Source organism: Passer montanus, unplaced genomic scaffold (assembly GCF_014805655.1).
Source record: "Passer montanus isolate IOZ18808 unplaced genomic scaffold, ASM1480565v1 scaffold10, whole genome shotgun sequence".
NCBI classification, from domain to species: domain Eukaryota; kingdom Metazoa; phylum Chordata; class Aves; order Passeriformes; family Passeridae; genus Passer; species Passer montanus.
The window spans coordinates 6,159,319-6,176,683 of NW_024356505.1; the positions used below are offsets into that span (position 1 = coordinate 6,159,319).

The 17,365-nt window shown below is 39.3% G+C and overlaps 1 protein-coding gene across 2 annotated transcripts in view; it reads left to right on the forward strand.

The window, feature by feature from the left end:
- The window catches only part of THRB (thyroid hormone receptor beta), a 126,046-nt gene that overhangs the window by 12,446 nt on the left and 96,235 nt on the right, over positions 1-17,365 (forward strand). Inside the window, exon 2 of one of the 2 annotated variants that reach the window (XM_039711128.1) lies at positions 5,532-5,640. The exons of the other annotated variant lie outside the window; for it this stretch is intronic. The gene's annotated coding sequence lies outside the window, so the exon portion shown is untranslated. The remainder of the gene's footprint in view (positions 1-5,531; positions 5,641-17,365) is intronic. 2 annotated transcript variants of the gene reach the window in all.

A 17,365-nucleotide genomic window follows, 5' to 3' on the forward strand; every position in this document is an offset into this window, starting at 1 on the left:
CACGTACTGCATGTGGCTATAATCACAGCAGAGAAGCTGGCACTAATTGGTAGTGGAGAAATCAAGTGAAAGACTGATGTGTTATGATGGAGAACTCAGGAGGAAAAAGGCAGAAACAGATGACTGAAAGAAGAGTGGCACCAGAAGAAAAAAAAGGGAAAAAAAAAGAGAATAAGATGGGGATAAGTAGAGATTTGAAGCTGAGAAAGAAGAAAAATGTGATTAAAGAACTGAGGACAACAAATATAAGGTGGTTGGGCAGCCCCAGGGAAAAAAGGAACACCAGAAGAAAAAAAAGGAAAAAAAAAAAAGAGAATAAGATAGGGATAAGTAGAGATTTGAAGCTGAGAAAGAAGAAAAATGTGATTAAAGAACTGAGAACAACAAATATATGGGGGTAGAGCAGCCCCAGTGAAAAAAGGAAAAAAAAAAAAGAGAATAAGATGGGGATAAGTAGAGATTTGAAGCTGAGAAAGAAGAAAAATGTGATTAAAGAACTGAGGACAACAAATATAAGGTGGTTGGGCAGCCCCAGGGAAAAAAGGAAAAAAACCCCCAAACCCCATGAAAATCTGGGTTTCCTTGTGATATGAGAAAGACACAAGTGTGTCAGTCTGAAGACTCATTTTCTTTAGGTGGAAAGGCACATCTGTCAGAGTTTTCTGAGGAAAGAGCAGTGTTTATTTTTCCAAGACTAAAGAAACACTATGGAAAGATAAAAACAGTCCTGGAGAAGAAACTTGAGACAAAGATTTCAGAATCCCTTTTGCAACAAACCAAAGATTAATATGTCCAGCCAGAGAAAACTCTCCTAAAATCTGTGCCTGGTGTGGTTTTAGTAGAATTACCTTGGTCTCTGAGAAGGAGGGTGGGCAAATGACAAGCTAATGAAGATGTACCAAGAGGCATGAAGAACTCAGGGTCATGCAGGCATGAAGAGGTCTTCATGCAATGGCCATGTCTGTACTAGTTAATTAAATGGAGTCTAGAAGCAGTCCTTGGCCCTGGAAGTAAAATGTACCTACTGTTGACTGTCCCTGGCCTAGTTTTGGTGTGTACTTACGGGAACTCACCTGAACTGTTCTCAGGTAAGGTTCGAAAGTTATCTTGGGATTCTTCCCGGTAGGCAATTTAACAGCAACCACCCTGTTTTGGAGGGTGACAGACTTTATTAGCATGGCACCTTTCTGTGCCAGTTGGCCTCAACATTCTTGGATATGTTTATTTTGCTTGTAGAAATAGAGCTGCAAATGGCTCAGTACATGCAATCCCTTAGAAACTTAGGACATCGACAGTCTTTGATGCAAGCTGTGACAGGTAGTGAATATGATTTCTTTCTTAAAATGTTGCTGAACTGAGATGTTGCTATGCACTCAGATTTTGTTTTTATGGAGCACGGTGACATTGTAGAAGAGTTGGTTATACAGAGTAAGTTTGTATGAAGCATGCATTTACTTATTTCCATTTAAATGTTATACAAGCATGAGCAAACATAGGTCATAAGTAACACTCCGTCTCACAGAAGGACAGGCTGTGAAATTAAGGAAACATGGTCATGAGGCTGGTAGGTAATTCAGTTGGCTGGACTAAAAAGCGCAAACATTTAAAAGTAGAGAAAACATATTTAAAAGTTCTTGAAAACTTGTGTAAAAACAAGGCAAATCTCCAAACCTAAACAGATAAGATAAATATGGATCAAGAATGGAATAGGTGTAATGGGAAGGTGATGGAGACATGGAAACTTTGCAGTAAATGTAGAAAAATGTGTAAAACAAAATTTCATGTGTTGTTCTGGATTTTGAATTCAGGAATGGTTAAAACTAAAACAGGAACAGCAAGAAAAGTATCACTGAGAGCCTTTATCTTAGCAGAACAGGCTAGAAAAGTGAAACCCAGAGCATAAGATAGTTCCTTGATGAATACAAGGAAGGGGCTGGTACAGAGGAAAGCTGGTTAATAAAGCTAAACAGTGTTGACACGTGAACAAAGTTAGTAGCAGATGTTAATTTTAGCAGAAAGCAGTTAGTTGACTCTGAAACTGAAGTTAGATCGTCCATTTTACTAGAAGCAGCATGCACCTCAGCTCGCATTTTCTAAATGGGTTCATGAGCATGACCTGTTCTTAACCAGGCACAGCATCGGTTTTGTGAGGAGCTTCAGAGATGAGCAGGAGGATTTGCACTTTCCTTTCAAATGGTTTAGCTTCTGAAGAGCCAAATGCAACATTTTTGGAAAGGACTGTGCAGGGTATTTGGCAGTTCTCCTCCAGCTTATCATCAGTCTTTCAGCAGTCATCCTACACTCATGGATCCTTTCCTCTTCAGTTACAGAATTATAGAATCATAGAATGGTTGGGTTGGGTGTTTCACTAGACTGGGTTGCTCAAAACCTCATCCAACCTGTCCTTGAACAGTTCCAGGGATGGGGCATCCATAGCTTCTCTGGGCAACCTGTTCCTGTGTCTCAGCAACCTCACAGTAAAGAATTTCTTCCTAAACTAAACCTACCTACTTTCAGTTTAAAACCATCACTTGTCCTTACACTGCATATCATTGTAAAAAGTCCCTCTCCAGATCTCTTGTAGGCCCCCTCTAAGTGCTGGAGGTGTTCCCAGAGCCTTCTCTTGTTCTGCCCTTTAGATTTTCTCTGTTAAGGGTTGATGTTGTATGTTCTCCATGGTCCTGCCATCACAGGTGCTGTGCTGCTTTCCTGGTTCAGCTGCATGGGAAATCAAGCCCACACAGCAAGTTCACCTGAAGGAGCTTGTCACCAGGGAGTGTTGTGTCAGACTGTGTCAAACTGTTGCACAGTATTTTCTCTCAGTTTGCCCTGTTGCTGGAGCAGGATTTCATGGAGAGCATTCAAAATGCATGTCAGTGTAATATTGGGAATTTTTTTTTTTTTATGTGTGACTGAATGTGAATGTAAATTGATAATGCCAAATTGTGAGAGAAGATAATTTTTTGTCTTTCTTATTATTTTTGTTGGCATTTACGTATTTCTATAAATACTGTGTAGTTGAATGAATACCAGATTGATGAATGTGGAAGCCCTCCATGTCTCTAAATGAAAACTTTCAAATATAAATAGCTTTAAAACTATAAATAGAAAAATATTTATACTGTATTTATCACTAACCACTTTTTCCCCCTTTTTCATTGCATCACCCATTTTATTTTTAGTGATGCTTACTTAAAATAGTTTCCCTGCTTCCCTGTTGGCCATTTTATAGCCACTGTGGAATCCAAGTGATTTCTAAGCCAGATGGTAGGGAAAGTGTTCCTTACTTGAGCAGTGTGAGCCTTGTCTGTTCAGACCTTCTTCATTGATAGCATCAGCTTTTTCTGTTCAGTTAATTTCACATACATATTCCTTAGCTAGTTTCAAAAAGTGATTCCAGCACTGTTCAGGACCTCATGTTCTTCCTACATTGATGTTATTCTATGTCCCCCTCATAATATGGTAGCTCTGGTTTTGCTAACATACTAAAGTTCATACTCTTCATGAAAGTCACTGTGTTGGCAGCCAGAACAATTTTTTGTATTCTAATTTAATTACAATACAATTCTAATTTAATTACAATACAAATTCTAATTTAATTACAATACTGATGTGTTGGTGCAGATCACCTGAGCTGCACACAAAGTAATAGGAATAGCTTTACGTTTTGACTTCACTGTTGAAACTGCAGCTTCCTATTACATCGTTTTCCTTCTTTGTGTCTGTGTTCATAGATACATAATTTAAAGTAGGGTTGAATGTAGTGTAAGCCACATTACTATTAGGTTTTGCAGACCACTGATGTCTTCCAACACTACGTGTTTGAAGAGGATGCAAGAACCATGCAAGAGGATGCAAAGAACCATGCACCACATGGTTCTTTTCTCCTGAACTGTCTCAAAAGAGGGAAGTAAGTGTTTGTAAGGATTGGCTGATTATCTGTACACTACTCAAAATGGCAGACAGAGTGTAGAAATGCAGTTATTTAAGGCAAATAAGATCATGGTTGGTTCCTTGTAACTCTGACAGCGTGCTTTGCCCTCATCCTGAAACACTGCTGCCGGAAGGAAGAGGAGGGAAGCAAGAGATGAGTTCTTATGGCAAAGAAGTAGGAAACAAGTAGGACAAGTGGACAAGTTTTGTGCCCAAATCGCCAGCAGCAAAATGCATCCTGGCACTTCTGAGGCAGTGGTGGTTCCCTCTTGTGCCAAGAGAAATGCCTTCTCCTGTGTCACTTGCCAGCAACAAGGAGATTTGTCTGTACAGGCAGATGAGCTGGGCCCAGGGTGCACCTCAGATCATGTGAAGGTGCTTGGTACCATTTCTTGTGGTGTTAGTGGGGTCCCAAGACCAGCAGATGTGAGAGCTGATGTGATGAGATGGAGTGTGAGAGGTGATGTTCCTGTCTCTGCCCAAGTCTGTGCTACTGTAGTCATTGCCATGAGACCTGGGACTTCTTGCAGATCTGGAGGAGCAAAGACAGAAGCAGAAATGTGTTCTGTCATCTTTGAGAGGTGGAGTAGGCATTGCTGCTTGTCAGATAGGAAGTTCCCAGCTCCTACTAGTCAGCCAGCTACTACTCATGGACTAAAACTGTTTTCCTGTCCTTATCAGGCAGGAATTTTTTCTCCTGCCAGTAAGCCATCATGAAGATTCCTTAACTGCACATCCAAGCAGATTGCTGTTGCACCCAGCCAATGACAGATGAAATGGTCTGTGTTCATGGGGCTCTGAGACTCTGAAGAATCATGGACTCATTTATCCATCAATCTTCATGCTTTGAGGCATGCCAGCATCTGCAAGCTTCTTAGTTTTAAATGTGATTGATGTAGTTTTATTTTTATGCAGCGTCTTGGGATGCCTACTGAGAAGGGCTCTTAAAATAGGTGTAACTTAATGTGCTGTTCAGACTTCTCATTAATCTGCTTGTCTTTACTCTTACCCAGAGGTGATATACAAAATCTACAGAGGGAGGAGTTTGGAATAAAATTATATAAAAGGGGACTCTGAAATGAAGACATTTATTATTGAGGACTAAGACTAGGAGTGGAGGAAACAGAACAGGATGTTCAGAAAGTCCAGGCCCTTTGGCATGAGTTAAGGAGCTTGGAAAATAAACAGGGCTACAGTGAATTTGTGAAACAATGTTTGTCTTCCTAAACTGAATACTGGAAAGGATCCATTTCACACTTTGCCTTTGCCAGCACCCTGATATCTATTGTAGCACTCATCTTCAGGCCTCTTTATTTTCAAAGAAAAGTTTGACTTTGTGTTTAGAAGTTATTTGTGTTTCCCACTTTCTTATGACACTAACATGGTCATGTTGTGGCTATGGTGCTAAACTTTGGAGTCTTAATCTGTTGTCCTGCTGTGCCACCCTGTTTCTGATGTTTGTATTTCAACTGCAGTGATGGCTAATGGGCTTAAAAGACTCCACTTCCACTTTGCTTCACTGCTGCTTTGTCTGCATGGATACATTAAGCAGGGCCAGGACTTGTATCTTATGATTGTCCATATTGTTTAATTTCTAGCACATTCCATGACATGATTTTGGTCCGTGCCAACTAGCACACTCCCAGATGACAGCTGTGGCAGGATGGCGTGGGAGAGAGACTGTTCTCAACAGGCATTATTGAAGAGGTAACCATGTTTTGCAGGGGAAAACAGTGTAAAGATGTGGATTGGAACTGGCTTTGCCTTTCTCCCTGAGCCTCTGGATTCTGTTGTATTTTATACGCTAGGACCAGTCTCTCTCTTAGCATTTGCAAAAGATACTGAAGTACAAACTTTTGTTTCCTCATTGCATCTCTAGGTGCTGTTATCCACAAAAACATTGAGCCACCTCCTCCTTCTCTCTGTGGGACATCTGCTCAGGCTTACAGCAACGCTTGCATAGTGATAAGATCTTTTATCTTTCAGTAAGAGTCAGGTTAGGGGCACAACAACATATTTTATGTCAAGCTAGTTCACAACAAAACCAGTCCCTCTGAACCCGAGTGGGCTTCCCAGAGAGTGGTCTTCCATCATGCAGCATATTTGCAGGCAGAGGTACAGCAGTAGCTCACAAAGCCACTGTTGTCACAGGCCCACAACAGCAAGTTAGATAAGTAATTGCTGTTCTGGTATGTATGTATTTGCTTATCACGTAGGGTCATGATGATTGCACATACAGATTGTTCATTTGCTTGCAGATTTTTTTTTAATGTTATTTCACACTATAATTCACTCTTCAGGCTTTGTTTGTTGCACTTTACATGAAAATTAGGAATGTTTACTTTTCCCTATGGGATTTCTAGTTTGTGAAGCCTCTGCATTTCTCTGTTGTGTAAGGGATCACTGAATTCCAGAGCATTGGTGATGCTTTGGCTGAATGTTTTTTTCCAAATATTGTTTGTATAAGATGAAATATTCTCTATGTGAAATATTCTTTATAAACCTTGATTGTTCTCTTTCTAACTTCATTTTTTAGTGTCTGAGTTTGTAGTTGCATATGGAAATACTATTAAAACCACAGTCTTCCTCACTCACTGTTGCAAATATTTTTTTATTTAGGTAGTACATGGTGTGATGTTTGTAGGATGCACATCAACGGTAGCTACGGGCTGCAGAGACTTGGGTTTTTGTCTTGAAAATGATAGGATTAGCTGCACAGTGAGCCTGTATCGATTGTGAAGATTTAAGCTCTTGAGCCTGTTCTTGGTGTGACTGGAGCAGCAAAGGAAGAAACCACTGCTGAGTCATTGGACTAACCAGTATAGGATTCTTCATCATGACAATCCGTGTACAGCACTGTTATCAAGGGGATTAGAGACTCTGAGCAAAAGGGATTTTGTTGTGTTAGTGCTAGATGAAATGGTGCTTTTACAAACTGGTGTGCTGGGCAGGTTTGAGGCTAGTGAGAGCCATGACAGTAACAGTCACACAGAAATTGTTAGGAAAAAGAAAGGCTGGGAGGGGTGCAGGGTCTCCTGTGTAAATTCTGTTTACAGTTGTTGCCAGTCCATGCACTCCTCAGTATTCATTAGCTGAAGAGACTGAAAAGTCAGTCTGGAAGAGATTGTGCTGACTACAAGTTTCTGTAGCCTTTGGTGGTGCCAGCTGCAAAAATAGGCAAATCCGGCTCCAGTGGAAGGGCGTGATGGGGCAGCTCCAGCCCAACTGCTACCCTGGAGGCGTTTTGGAGGCTTTGGCTGGAAGCCCTGAAATGCATCTCTCTGGGGAGGACTGCATTGCAAACAGACCTTGCCCTTCCCCGCTGGTGGATTCCTTTGGCAGTAGGCTGGCATCAGAACACCTAAACATATTTACGATAAACTGCAGTGATTTTTTTTTTTTGCCCCTCTTTGAGATGGATGTGAGATTTGCATTGTGCTCATTAATTCATCTCACATATGACCCTTTCAAAAGGTCTCATTATAGCAGCCATTCATTAGTGGTGGCATTGTGCCTGGCTGAAGGCCAGGTGAAAACATGTTTCTCAATTTCTCACTCTTACATGTCCTAAACCAAACATTAACAGCTCCCCATTGATTAAAGTGACTCTTGATTGGATCAAGCCTACTCTGTTGTAGGAAACAAAGGACTGGAGGAGTAGTTCCTATTTTTTCTTGGAGTTTGGCTTTCTTAAAGAGGAGAAGTGAGAGGTCCTCTGCACTCCAACCTGAAGGAATACCTTTGAAATAGGATATTTGTTTACATGTATAAAGAGATTAGCATTAGAAGTAATTTAGAAGTTACTTTATGCATGCTTTAGAGGACTTTCTCTTTTCCCACAGAATTATGGTCCTTGGTAACTTGGTCAACTCTGTGTAGGAAAAGTCTTTCTGGGAAGGGTTTAATGTACAGGGAGGAAAAAACCCACTGAACAAAGCAAACTCTCTGCTGAAAATGAAGAGTTTAAAAAACCACAATTATATCTGTTATAAATTTATGGTTTTTTTCAGGGAATAATTAATCTTTCTTGTTTATCTTATTTACTTACTTTTCGTAGGAAAGAAAAAATATTGGGATCACTCAGTAAACAAGAAGTCTCAATAAGAGCCAATGTTTGCTTCAGGCAGCAATTGGACCACAGCAAATATGGGCAGGCTGGTGTTAGCTCCCATGAACTGTAATGACACTTAGATTGTTGCTGAACTAAGTATGCAGGTCACTGGGTAGGTCTCTGCGTCCCATACTGGAGCTCTTACTGCTGTATGATTCACTGCTTTTGGGACCTGCATTAGTAAGATTAAAGTCAGTGCTGCTTTGCCTACCTAGCTCCTTCCTGCAGGGAATGCAGGGAAAAAATACTTGTGAAATCCTGAGCACTCAGAAAAGAAAGAGATCCACCTTGTTGCAGTGATTTTGAGGCTTTTCTGTACTTTCCTGTGGGAGAAATTGCTGTGTTGCTTCATTTTCGTTGGTGTTGTTCAGACATCAGTTATTCAGTTCCTACCCCTTGCACAAGTGCCAAAAATCACAGATGTGGAAATCTTGGGCACTGTCATTTTTCACAGCATTCATGACAAAAAGACAGTTGGCCCCAGAGATCAGAGGCATCTTTGAATATGAAAAAAACACTTTTAAGTGTATTCTTCCATTGTAAAGGCAGTTGCCCATTCAGACCACAGTCAAGTGTGAGCACCCTTAGCTGGAGCCCTCTGCTGCAGTGTGGTCTTGCTCCTGTTTGGAGTCAACAGGGTTGTTTGCACCACTGCAGCTCATTAGCCGGGCTTTTCATCAGCTGCTGAACTTCATTTGTTTTCTGGAGTTTACTCCCTTAAAAATATGGTAGCCATCAGTAGAAAACCAAATGAAACGAGAAGTGTTGGACTTGTTTTCTGTTTTAGGTATTATGTGGTTTTATAGCAAATAAAAGGTATAGATTATTGAGTTTTATTCAAACAAATAATTTGCAACAGCTGGTAAGGAAGGGGAGCAGCCATGAGCTGAAAATAAAATTTACAGCACAATTCCATGTATGCTGTCAGGGAATCATTCCCATGCAACCCAGTAATGGCGCAGAGATTTCAGGGATTATGTTCAGATTAAATGTCATCAAGAGCTGAGCCTCGGCAGTATGCCAGAAAGGTCATATGAGGAAAGTCCCAAACTTTTACACTCAAATAAAATTGTGTTCTGCTTAATAACCATAATACACTGCAAATTTGAGCATAAATAATAACTTCGGTTAGGAAATAGCATAATTTTATTTTAGAAAGTTTATTATTTAATTAAGGTTCAGGATTTTTCACTGCTTTTTGGGATTTAAGGCTATGTTGGGAATTTTATTTGGGGGTACAGGTATTTTCTTGGTAGCATGACATTAGAAACTTTATACCAAAGCTTTTACAAGTTCTAAAATTTGAAATTTTTCATTTTCAAGTTACACATGAATGGAACAATAGCCTGCTAATAGTACCACAAGTATTTTTATTTCACAAGCACCCATGTTACATTTAGGAAGTCTAAAATGCTGTAATTCCATGGCATTTATAGAAGAATACTTTATTATTGGGAGGGAATGAGAAAATAGTTAACAAATGCATAGTTGAGAATTGCTTTTTCTTTTATTTATCTGTGGCTGGTCTGTTCCATTCCAAAATACCTGTGGAATTATGAAGGAATATGCTGACAGTCTAATACTGCATCGAGAATGTGTCATTTTGGTTTAATCTGGTCTGTTTACAGTAGATTGGTTTCAACTATGGAAGGGAATTCTTTCCCTAGGGGATATCTATACATGGAATTGTAGAGCCTTAGCTATACCACTTGAAATAAACACTCTTTTAATCTACTTGCCATCTCTGAAAAAAAAAAAAAAAACCAAAAAACTGAAGCTATTTAAAAAGTGATTTCTTAAATCTCTTAAGTGCTCTCAAATGTGATCCTACTATGCCTGTGCCTAAGGGTCTATGATGATTTTTTCTATATTGTTTCATTTGCTGCCTGGCACTGACCCCAGCAGTGGTGTGGGTACACCCCTTCCTGCTGCCCTTGGTGGGCATCAGGTCTTACAGAGAGAATTGTCCCAAGACTTTCTTTTGGGTGCAACCAACCTCCTGAATCAAACCACTGCTGTTGGATTTGATTTACCAGTGAGCTTCAATAAAAAGGGAGCAAAACTTGGAGTCATTAGCCAAAGCAGTGATGAGACTGTGGATTCAGGGCTCCCCCTTTATTTTCTTGTTATATATGCATCCCATATTTGTAAACCTTCTTTTAGGTATACTGAATATACCTAAATATGTGCTTATTTACCTAAGTATGCATGTGCGTGTAAACATATGTGTGCATGTGCATGCTGAAGTTTATTTTCCTCTTTCTCCTCCTCTCCTGTTTGCTCACCTTGCCTGCTGCAGCAAGGCACAAGACAGGGAAGAAAATTGTTTTAGCTGACGAAGGCCAGCATTGCAATGTGACAGTCTACAAACTCATCTTCAGTTCACTGGAGTGTGGAGGTTGGGAGGTAACAGTCAGAGTTGTCAGATTCTGGAAGGGGTCACAGTGATAACAGTGGGATCAAAAGTCAGACTGGAAGGAGATGTGGCTGGGAGGAGCAGCAGGACCCCGGGCTGGGCGCCCAGGCTCCTGAGGCAGAGGTGCTGCCAAGTTTTGCAGAGCAACAGATTCAATTGGTTTGTTATTTATGAAGGGTACGGTATGCAACCCTCAACATGGCAGCAGTTCTTTAAAGTGCAGATGCAAGAAAATCCAGTTAGAAGTCAGTCCTTTAAATACTATGAATAAACAATATAAATTCATTAATTATTTCAATAAACTTAAAGACCTTATGTTGTACCATTAATTTGTCTTGAATTATTGATAGGATTTTTTCCATTACTTTTCTATACCTTTATTTACACTACAGTCAGTAAAATTTTACTATCCTACAGCCCCAGACACACAGTAATAAATCAACCCTTATTTCCTTATTTGCTTGAGGCTAATGTGACAACAAATAGTCTGTTCACATACATTATTTCTTTGTACTACATCATATGCAAATATTTCAATTATTATCCTTTTATCTCTATAATATTTTAACAACATGATACAACATGTTTCTCTGATAAATTGAGTTGCATAAAAGCAGCTGTACATCTACATAATGCTTTAACAAAACATTCCCTCTATTTCAAGTTAAAATGTGTGTTCAGCTTGGGAATATCCTCATAAAGAAACTTAATTTGCCTTATTAAGAAACACTTGGGTATTCCTATAAGTTTCAAATTTTTTTTTAAATAATAATTTTATCACATTTTGGACTCCTGCCTGCCCAGGCTGCCTGGGGCTGGCAAAGGTTTGGTAAGTTGAGCTCTGCAGTTAAATTGAGTTGGTTTCTTGTTTATCAAGGATGTAGCTTGGCTTTTTTCACTTTTTTTTCCCCCCTTCAGTGAATATTTATGTAACTGGATGTTTATTTTCTAGTATTAATCCTTAGTGGCTTGAGAATGATGGCTTTCCCTCTAAAGTTGGTAGAACCCTGAAAAGTGATGTCGCCCCAGCAGGGTTCATCCAGCTTCGTACCTGTGCACCGCTGCATCACCAGCATTATTTTTTTGGGGCAGGATGTTCTGGGAGTCTGTGAGTTCCCTTGGCATGGTGCAGCCTCCTCCTGTGTGAGTGGCTGTGTCCCGGTGCCTTGCTCAGACAGGTGGGAGTTTCAGTGCCTGTGCTGTCACAGGGATGGTGATGGCAGGGCTCTGCTGGGTACCTGTGTGCCAGGGTGCTGGAGGTGACCTGGGTGTGCTGCCCACCTCAGTATCAGTTGAGCAGCAGGTACTCAGGGCTGTGTGAGGTTGCACTGGTTGTATCCTGAAGTATTTGAAGTGTTTTATCCTAATAAAGCAAAATATGCGAGGGAGGAGTAGGTATGTCTTCCCCTTTCCCAAAGAAGGGAAACACATGATAGAAGAATTAATTTCCTCTTAACTCTGCCTGTACTGTCTCGAGGCTTTTTATAAAACCAAATAGCATTGCTGAGCATCTGTTTGCTGGAGGAGTGTGAAATAGCCAGGTGTGCTTTGTGTAAAAGCAAGTGATTGTAGCCTGAAACATCGCTGCAGACGCTTCGTGAGTCAGATCATTCATGACTGCAATAAGGAGATTATTCATGGCAGGCTCCTCATTGTGACAATGGTCCTTTGTTTGAAGACTGCATTGTCTATGTGCTATACTTCCGATTTGAAGATTCCTTCTCTGCTGGAAAACAGCACTGCAGCAGGGAACCAGAAGTGAAGATCAGTGCTGCTAAGTTCAGGATGTTCCTCCATGCTGGAAATAATTGGGGAAGTTCATAGTTGAGTTAAAAGCTGCAACCGTGAACTTCAGTGGGATGATACTCCTTCCTGTGGGCTCTAAGGTAGGTTTTTATTTGATTTTTAGTAAGTTGTCTCTTGGTTTTGTGGGTTTTTTTAAACTCTGTCTTCTGATTAAAACTGGTTAAATACTGCCAAGAGAGTTTTGCTGCTCACAATCATATTAGAGGTATTTTGTCTTGATAGTGACAGTCCTTTATGTACACAGCCATTTTGTTTAAGGAAAGGAAGAACAAAACCACAGCATTTCTTTCATGTTCAGAGTCAAGTTAATTTTTACTTCACCCATATTCTTAATTTTTTATGAAAGGATTCTTTTCTCCATTATATAACTTTCATGAGGTCCCTGCATTGCAAGGTGATTACACTTTGTGGTGGAACCATGACCAGGCTGTTTTAGACTTAGGTGCTATAATATGGCTTGGATTTGTCTCCTGTACCCCTGGGTGTCCAGACTGAAACCAAGGCACGTTGTGCTCCAGATCTTTCCACCAAGGGGAGCATCCTTGTGTGATCTTCCTGTGCCTGGTGCACGGAGCAGCTGGGCAGTTCATCCTTGATGAGGCAGGCTGGGAAGCACGGGGTTCTGGAATCCTCCTGCTCTTCCATCTTGTGGAGTCCCACAAAGCTCAAGGCAGCTCTGGTGGCTGTGCTGAGAGGAGGGAACCTCTGCCACAACTAGGAAGATGATGATGATGATGGTGAGTCAGGGATGACTTTTGATGGTCTCACTGGGAGAGACCATCCCAGTGTGGCAGCAGCACCTCAGAGGGAATCACCAGAGCTGTTTGCTACGGTGCTGGAGTTGATGATAACTGTGTTTCCCATGGTCAGCAGCTTGTAAGGAAAACAGAGCAAACTCGGTTCTTGAAAAGCACATCTGAAACTAAAATACTGCTTTTGTTTTTACTTCTGATTCCAGCTTTTGTCCTTGAAGCTCAGAGGTTTCCCGGTGTTTTCTTTTGAAACTGTGCTGTTTAATGCAAGGCAAACAAGACTAAAATAAATCCAATGCAAGCATTACAGAGACTCTGTTCTCTATTTGAGCATGTGATTTTTATTTTTTGCCCCCGATTAATTATTATATTCTCCAGCAGGATGTTGTTTGGATTGCTAGCGATGAATTTTGAACTCCAGTATAAATTTGAATTCCAGGTCATTTTGTTGCAAGTTCACATAATATTTATATGCTCACTTTCAGAAATAAAGAAGAAGGACTTAATTGTTTGACAGGAAGAATAAAGCATTTGAGTGTTCTGTATTGTGTGGGGTTGTTATGACAGAGTTCTTTTGGTTGCACAGCATTCAAATTATATATCAGTAGGGTAATGTTGCATTATATCATCTGTTGGTATTTCTACAAGCAATTTCATGACTTCATTAAAAATTTACAGTGATCTGAGAAGAATTTTGTGATAGATATAGTAATAAGTATACATATGTGATTTTGTATAGTGTTATGTAGATCTACATTTTCTGCATTCTATAGCAAGAAATAGACTACTATTCCTCTTGAGATACTTGCCAGGTAATTGAATTTAAAATCTGAATTTTTAATGAAGCTTTTAGTATTTGGATTTTAGCCATTTCAGTTGCAGCTGACAAAAATGCTTTCACTGTTATTGGGAAAATAATCAAATTGAGTTTGCTGAAACAGAGATAATTTTTTGAGACTTGATTTATTTACAAATGAGATTAAATGGGAATGGAATAATACTTTTTGCCCTAAGCAGTCAAAGGGAGCAGTGTTTCCTCATTACCTTTTCCACACATCTAGATCAGGGCTGTTTAAATTTCAGGTTTAATTTAGGCTTGAACCATGAGTGTGTTTGACCTTGCTATGATTACATTAACTTTCCCTGATGGTCTTGGAAATGTGGCACATCTTGCTGTTTTTTCCAGTTTCTTGGACAGTGGATTCACCATTCCTAGGTGTCAAGACTGTGCATGACTGTTGGATAGCCATGAAGATGCAGATTGATTTCACAACAAATAGCTGAATAGCCCTTAGTAAATTAAATGAGTAATGCAGATTAATACAGTGTTATCTTGTTATTTACTGCAAAAGATTATTTTTCTTCATGAAAGGAAAAAAACAAACTGTAGAATTCTGTTGTCAGTGAACTTTTGACAGTTTTATTAAAAAATATGGTTTTCTATGAAAATATATAAATTGCTATGAAAATGTATAAAACCTTCGTTGTGACCAGAACTTAGTTACCTAGTTTAATAGGTATTAATGTAATTTTAGCTATGCTATGCTTGACGAAGCCCTAGGATCTTACATTGTTTATAAGGATCATGAATGTCAGAAAACAGGTTGGGAGTGAGGGGTATTGGCTTCTGAGATAGTCCCCCATGCGTAAAAGTGCAAAATGAGCAGTAATTATATTGTGACTAGGATGACATGTAAAGAGCAGTTGTTGGGAGAGGAGAAGGTCTCCTTGGAGATGCAGATGCTAAGTACCTGATTTCAGTTTTCTTATTTCTTTTTATGTTTTGAGAAGTTCACAGATTTGCAGTTGAAGCAAATACCAGGTTTGAAACCCCTCAGCAGAAATACTGAATTGTAGTTACTGCGTGTACACAACAGAGGAAAAATCTTGACAAGAAATCCTCCCATTTCCAGTTTCCTTAAAACTCTCAAAAGGAAGAGTCACATGAAAATATTTTCTTTAAATTGTTTGACAGTGCCGTTCAAAAATGAGATGTTCTGTACTCCTACTTTTTAGCTCAAGCACAACCAGATAATGATAATTCTTAGACTTGTGATTATTCATTTCTAAATTTATTAATAATGGTACTCTTTCACTCTTGTGCAATTGCTTTCCAAAGCAATCTCTGTAGTGCAAGACAGCCTGCTCATATTTTCTCTTTTACCACCATAGCTGTCTCCTTTTTTATTTTTCTCTTTTTCTTTTTCTTTTTCTTTTTCTTTTTCTTTTTCTTTTTCTTTTTCTTTTTCTTTTTCTTTTTCTTTTTCTTTTTCTTTTTTCTTTTTCTTGTTAATTATTGTATAAAATTTTGTATTGTATGAAAGTTTAATATACAGCCTTGCTAGAGAAGAGAATGGAGGGAAACAAGATAAATTGGCCTAAAAGCAAATTGAAGTCTAAAATTGAAGTAAAGCTCTTAACTGAACTGAACTTTGAAATATTTATCTAGATCAGTAATGATTTCCTCTGTAAGCACTGTAAAAAAAAAAAAAAAAAAAAAAAAAAAGGAAATCTTGAATTATTTGCCTAAGGTTGAACCATGTCATTATTAGATACATGTCTCTGCTATCTGTGGGTTATTCAGTGGTTAATATGTAACAATCATTCTTTATAGTGGTCAGTTTATTTGTATCAAATTTTACTCTTTAAGATCTTCACAAATGTTGGGGAAAGAGTGGGAGGAGAGATTTATTTTCATAGAGTGGTGAAATTAAAAAAAACACACTACCACTAAAACTATTTTAGGACTATTTAGAGGAGATTTTTTTACACATGCTTTCAACAATACTTTATCCAAAAACATTTTCTCCACATCTCTCATTTTTTTTCTCAGTCTGCAATAACTATACCCCAAGGGTGTCTTCGCTTCCTTCCAAACTTCTCCTGGGCTTGGGGTTATTCCACCCATACACAGAGATCTCAAAACACTTGTTCACAGAAGTGTTTTTTTCTCAAGACCTCTGGAAATCAGTCTTTCCCTGAGACTGAATTGGCCCATTGTTCAGCTCAGCACTAAGTAAACAAAGAATCTTCATATTTATTAGGAATGGAAATGTATTTCTATGCTCATGAACTTCTACAGAGAAATCCAGTTGCTCAGTCTTTAGTGTAACAACACTGTTGACACAATTTCTGGATGCTTAGCATCCTTTTTTGGTATAACCAGAAGAATTTGGAATATGTGGTAAAGGCCAGTGCACCACACCACAATAAGGCTGTATTTCTCTGTTTTCCTCTGTCTGAACCGTTCTGACTTGCAACAGGTGATGGTCCAATATGAGTGAAATATTTAAATTTACAAATGTGAGGAGGGTCTCTTTTAACTCTTCTGTAGGTACACACCCTTAATTGCTGAAAACTTCTTAAGGAATTTCTGGGTTAGTTGGAGAGCTTGGCTGTAGAGCTGGTGTCACTGAACTTCAGAGCTGGAGAAGACCTGAAATTTATCTGATGGATTGTCACCTGTAGACTACAGACATGACTTAGATCAAAACTTTACCTGTCAGAAGGGTTTCAGAACAAGTAAAAACAAACTGAATGCAGTTTTTGAACTTTGATTAATTTTATTGGATTGTTGCACTTGGAAGGATCCTGGCCAGCCCATTTACAACAGCACCAAAGTGGGCAATGATCAAGACAAATGTCTTAGTAGTCAGAGTCACAGAAACCTTTTGGAAGCATCCTTTAATCTGGTGGTGTGGCATGTGTGGAATCCCTCAGGGGTTACTGTCATTAACTACTCCCATGAGACTCCTGACAGAGAAGGTTTTTCAACACCAAATGTGAATCATGAAGCATGCCTTTGATTGATTGCAGCCTCTTGTTTGGGAATGTAATTAATGCCTCGGTTCAGCTGCCAGCACGCTGATGTGCAGTGATACTTGAGATGCCACAGAGGGTGTCCCCCTTGGCCTCCAGCAGTGGCCCTAGAAGGAAGGGTATCTCTGTGAGAGATGCCCCATAAAGTTGGGGTGGTACTTGGAAATAGGCAGTTAAAAAAAAAGCCGTACTGTCAGGACAGCTTTGTGTTATTTAAATTCGTATGAGAATTTGGGATGTTTTCCATTTTCATCCTTTTGCCTTTCACTTCTTCCTCCATTATAAATAAAACTTAATTGTTTCTGTAGAAGAGGACTAGATTGACAGCAAAGATACCAGCCACTTCAAGGAAAGAATTGTTGCTCTTGGTCTTGGTCTTCATGATGTGTAATAATGGCCAAAAGATAAAAATTTAGCATTTTTTTCTTTAGTCTTTTTGATGCAGAGATTAGTAATTCATAAATTATTTTCTACTTTGGCTGCTGATATCCCCATTATAAAACTGAAGGGTTCTTAGGGCAGTTCAGC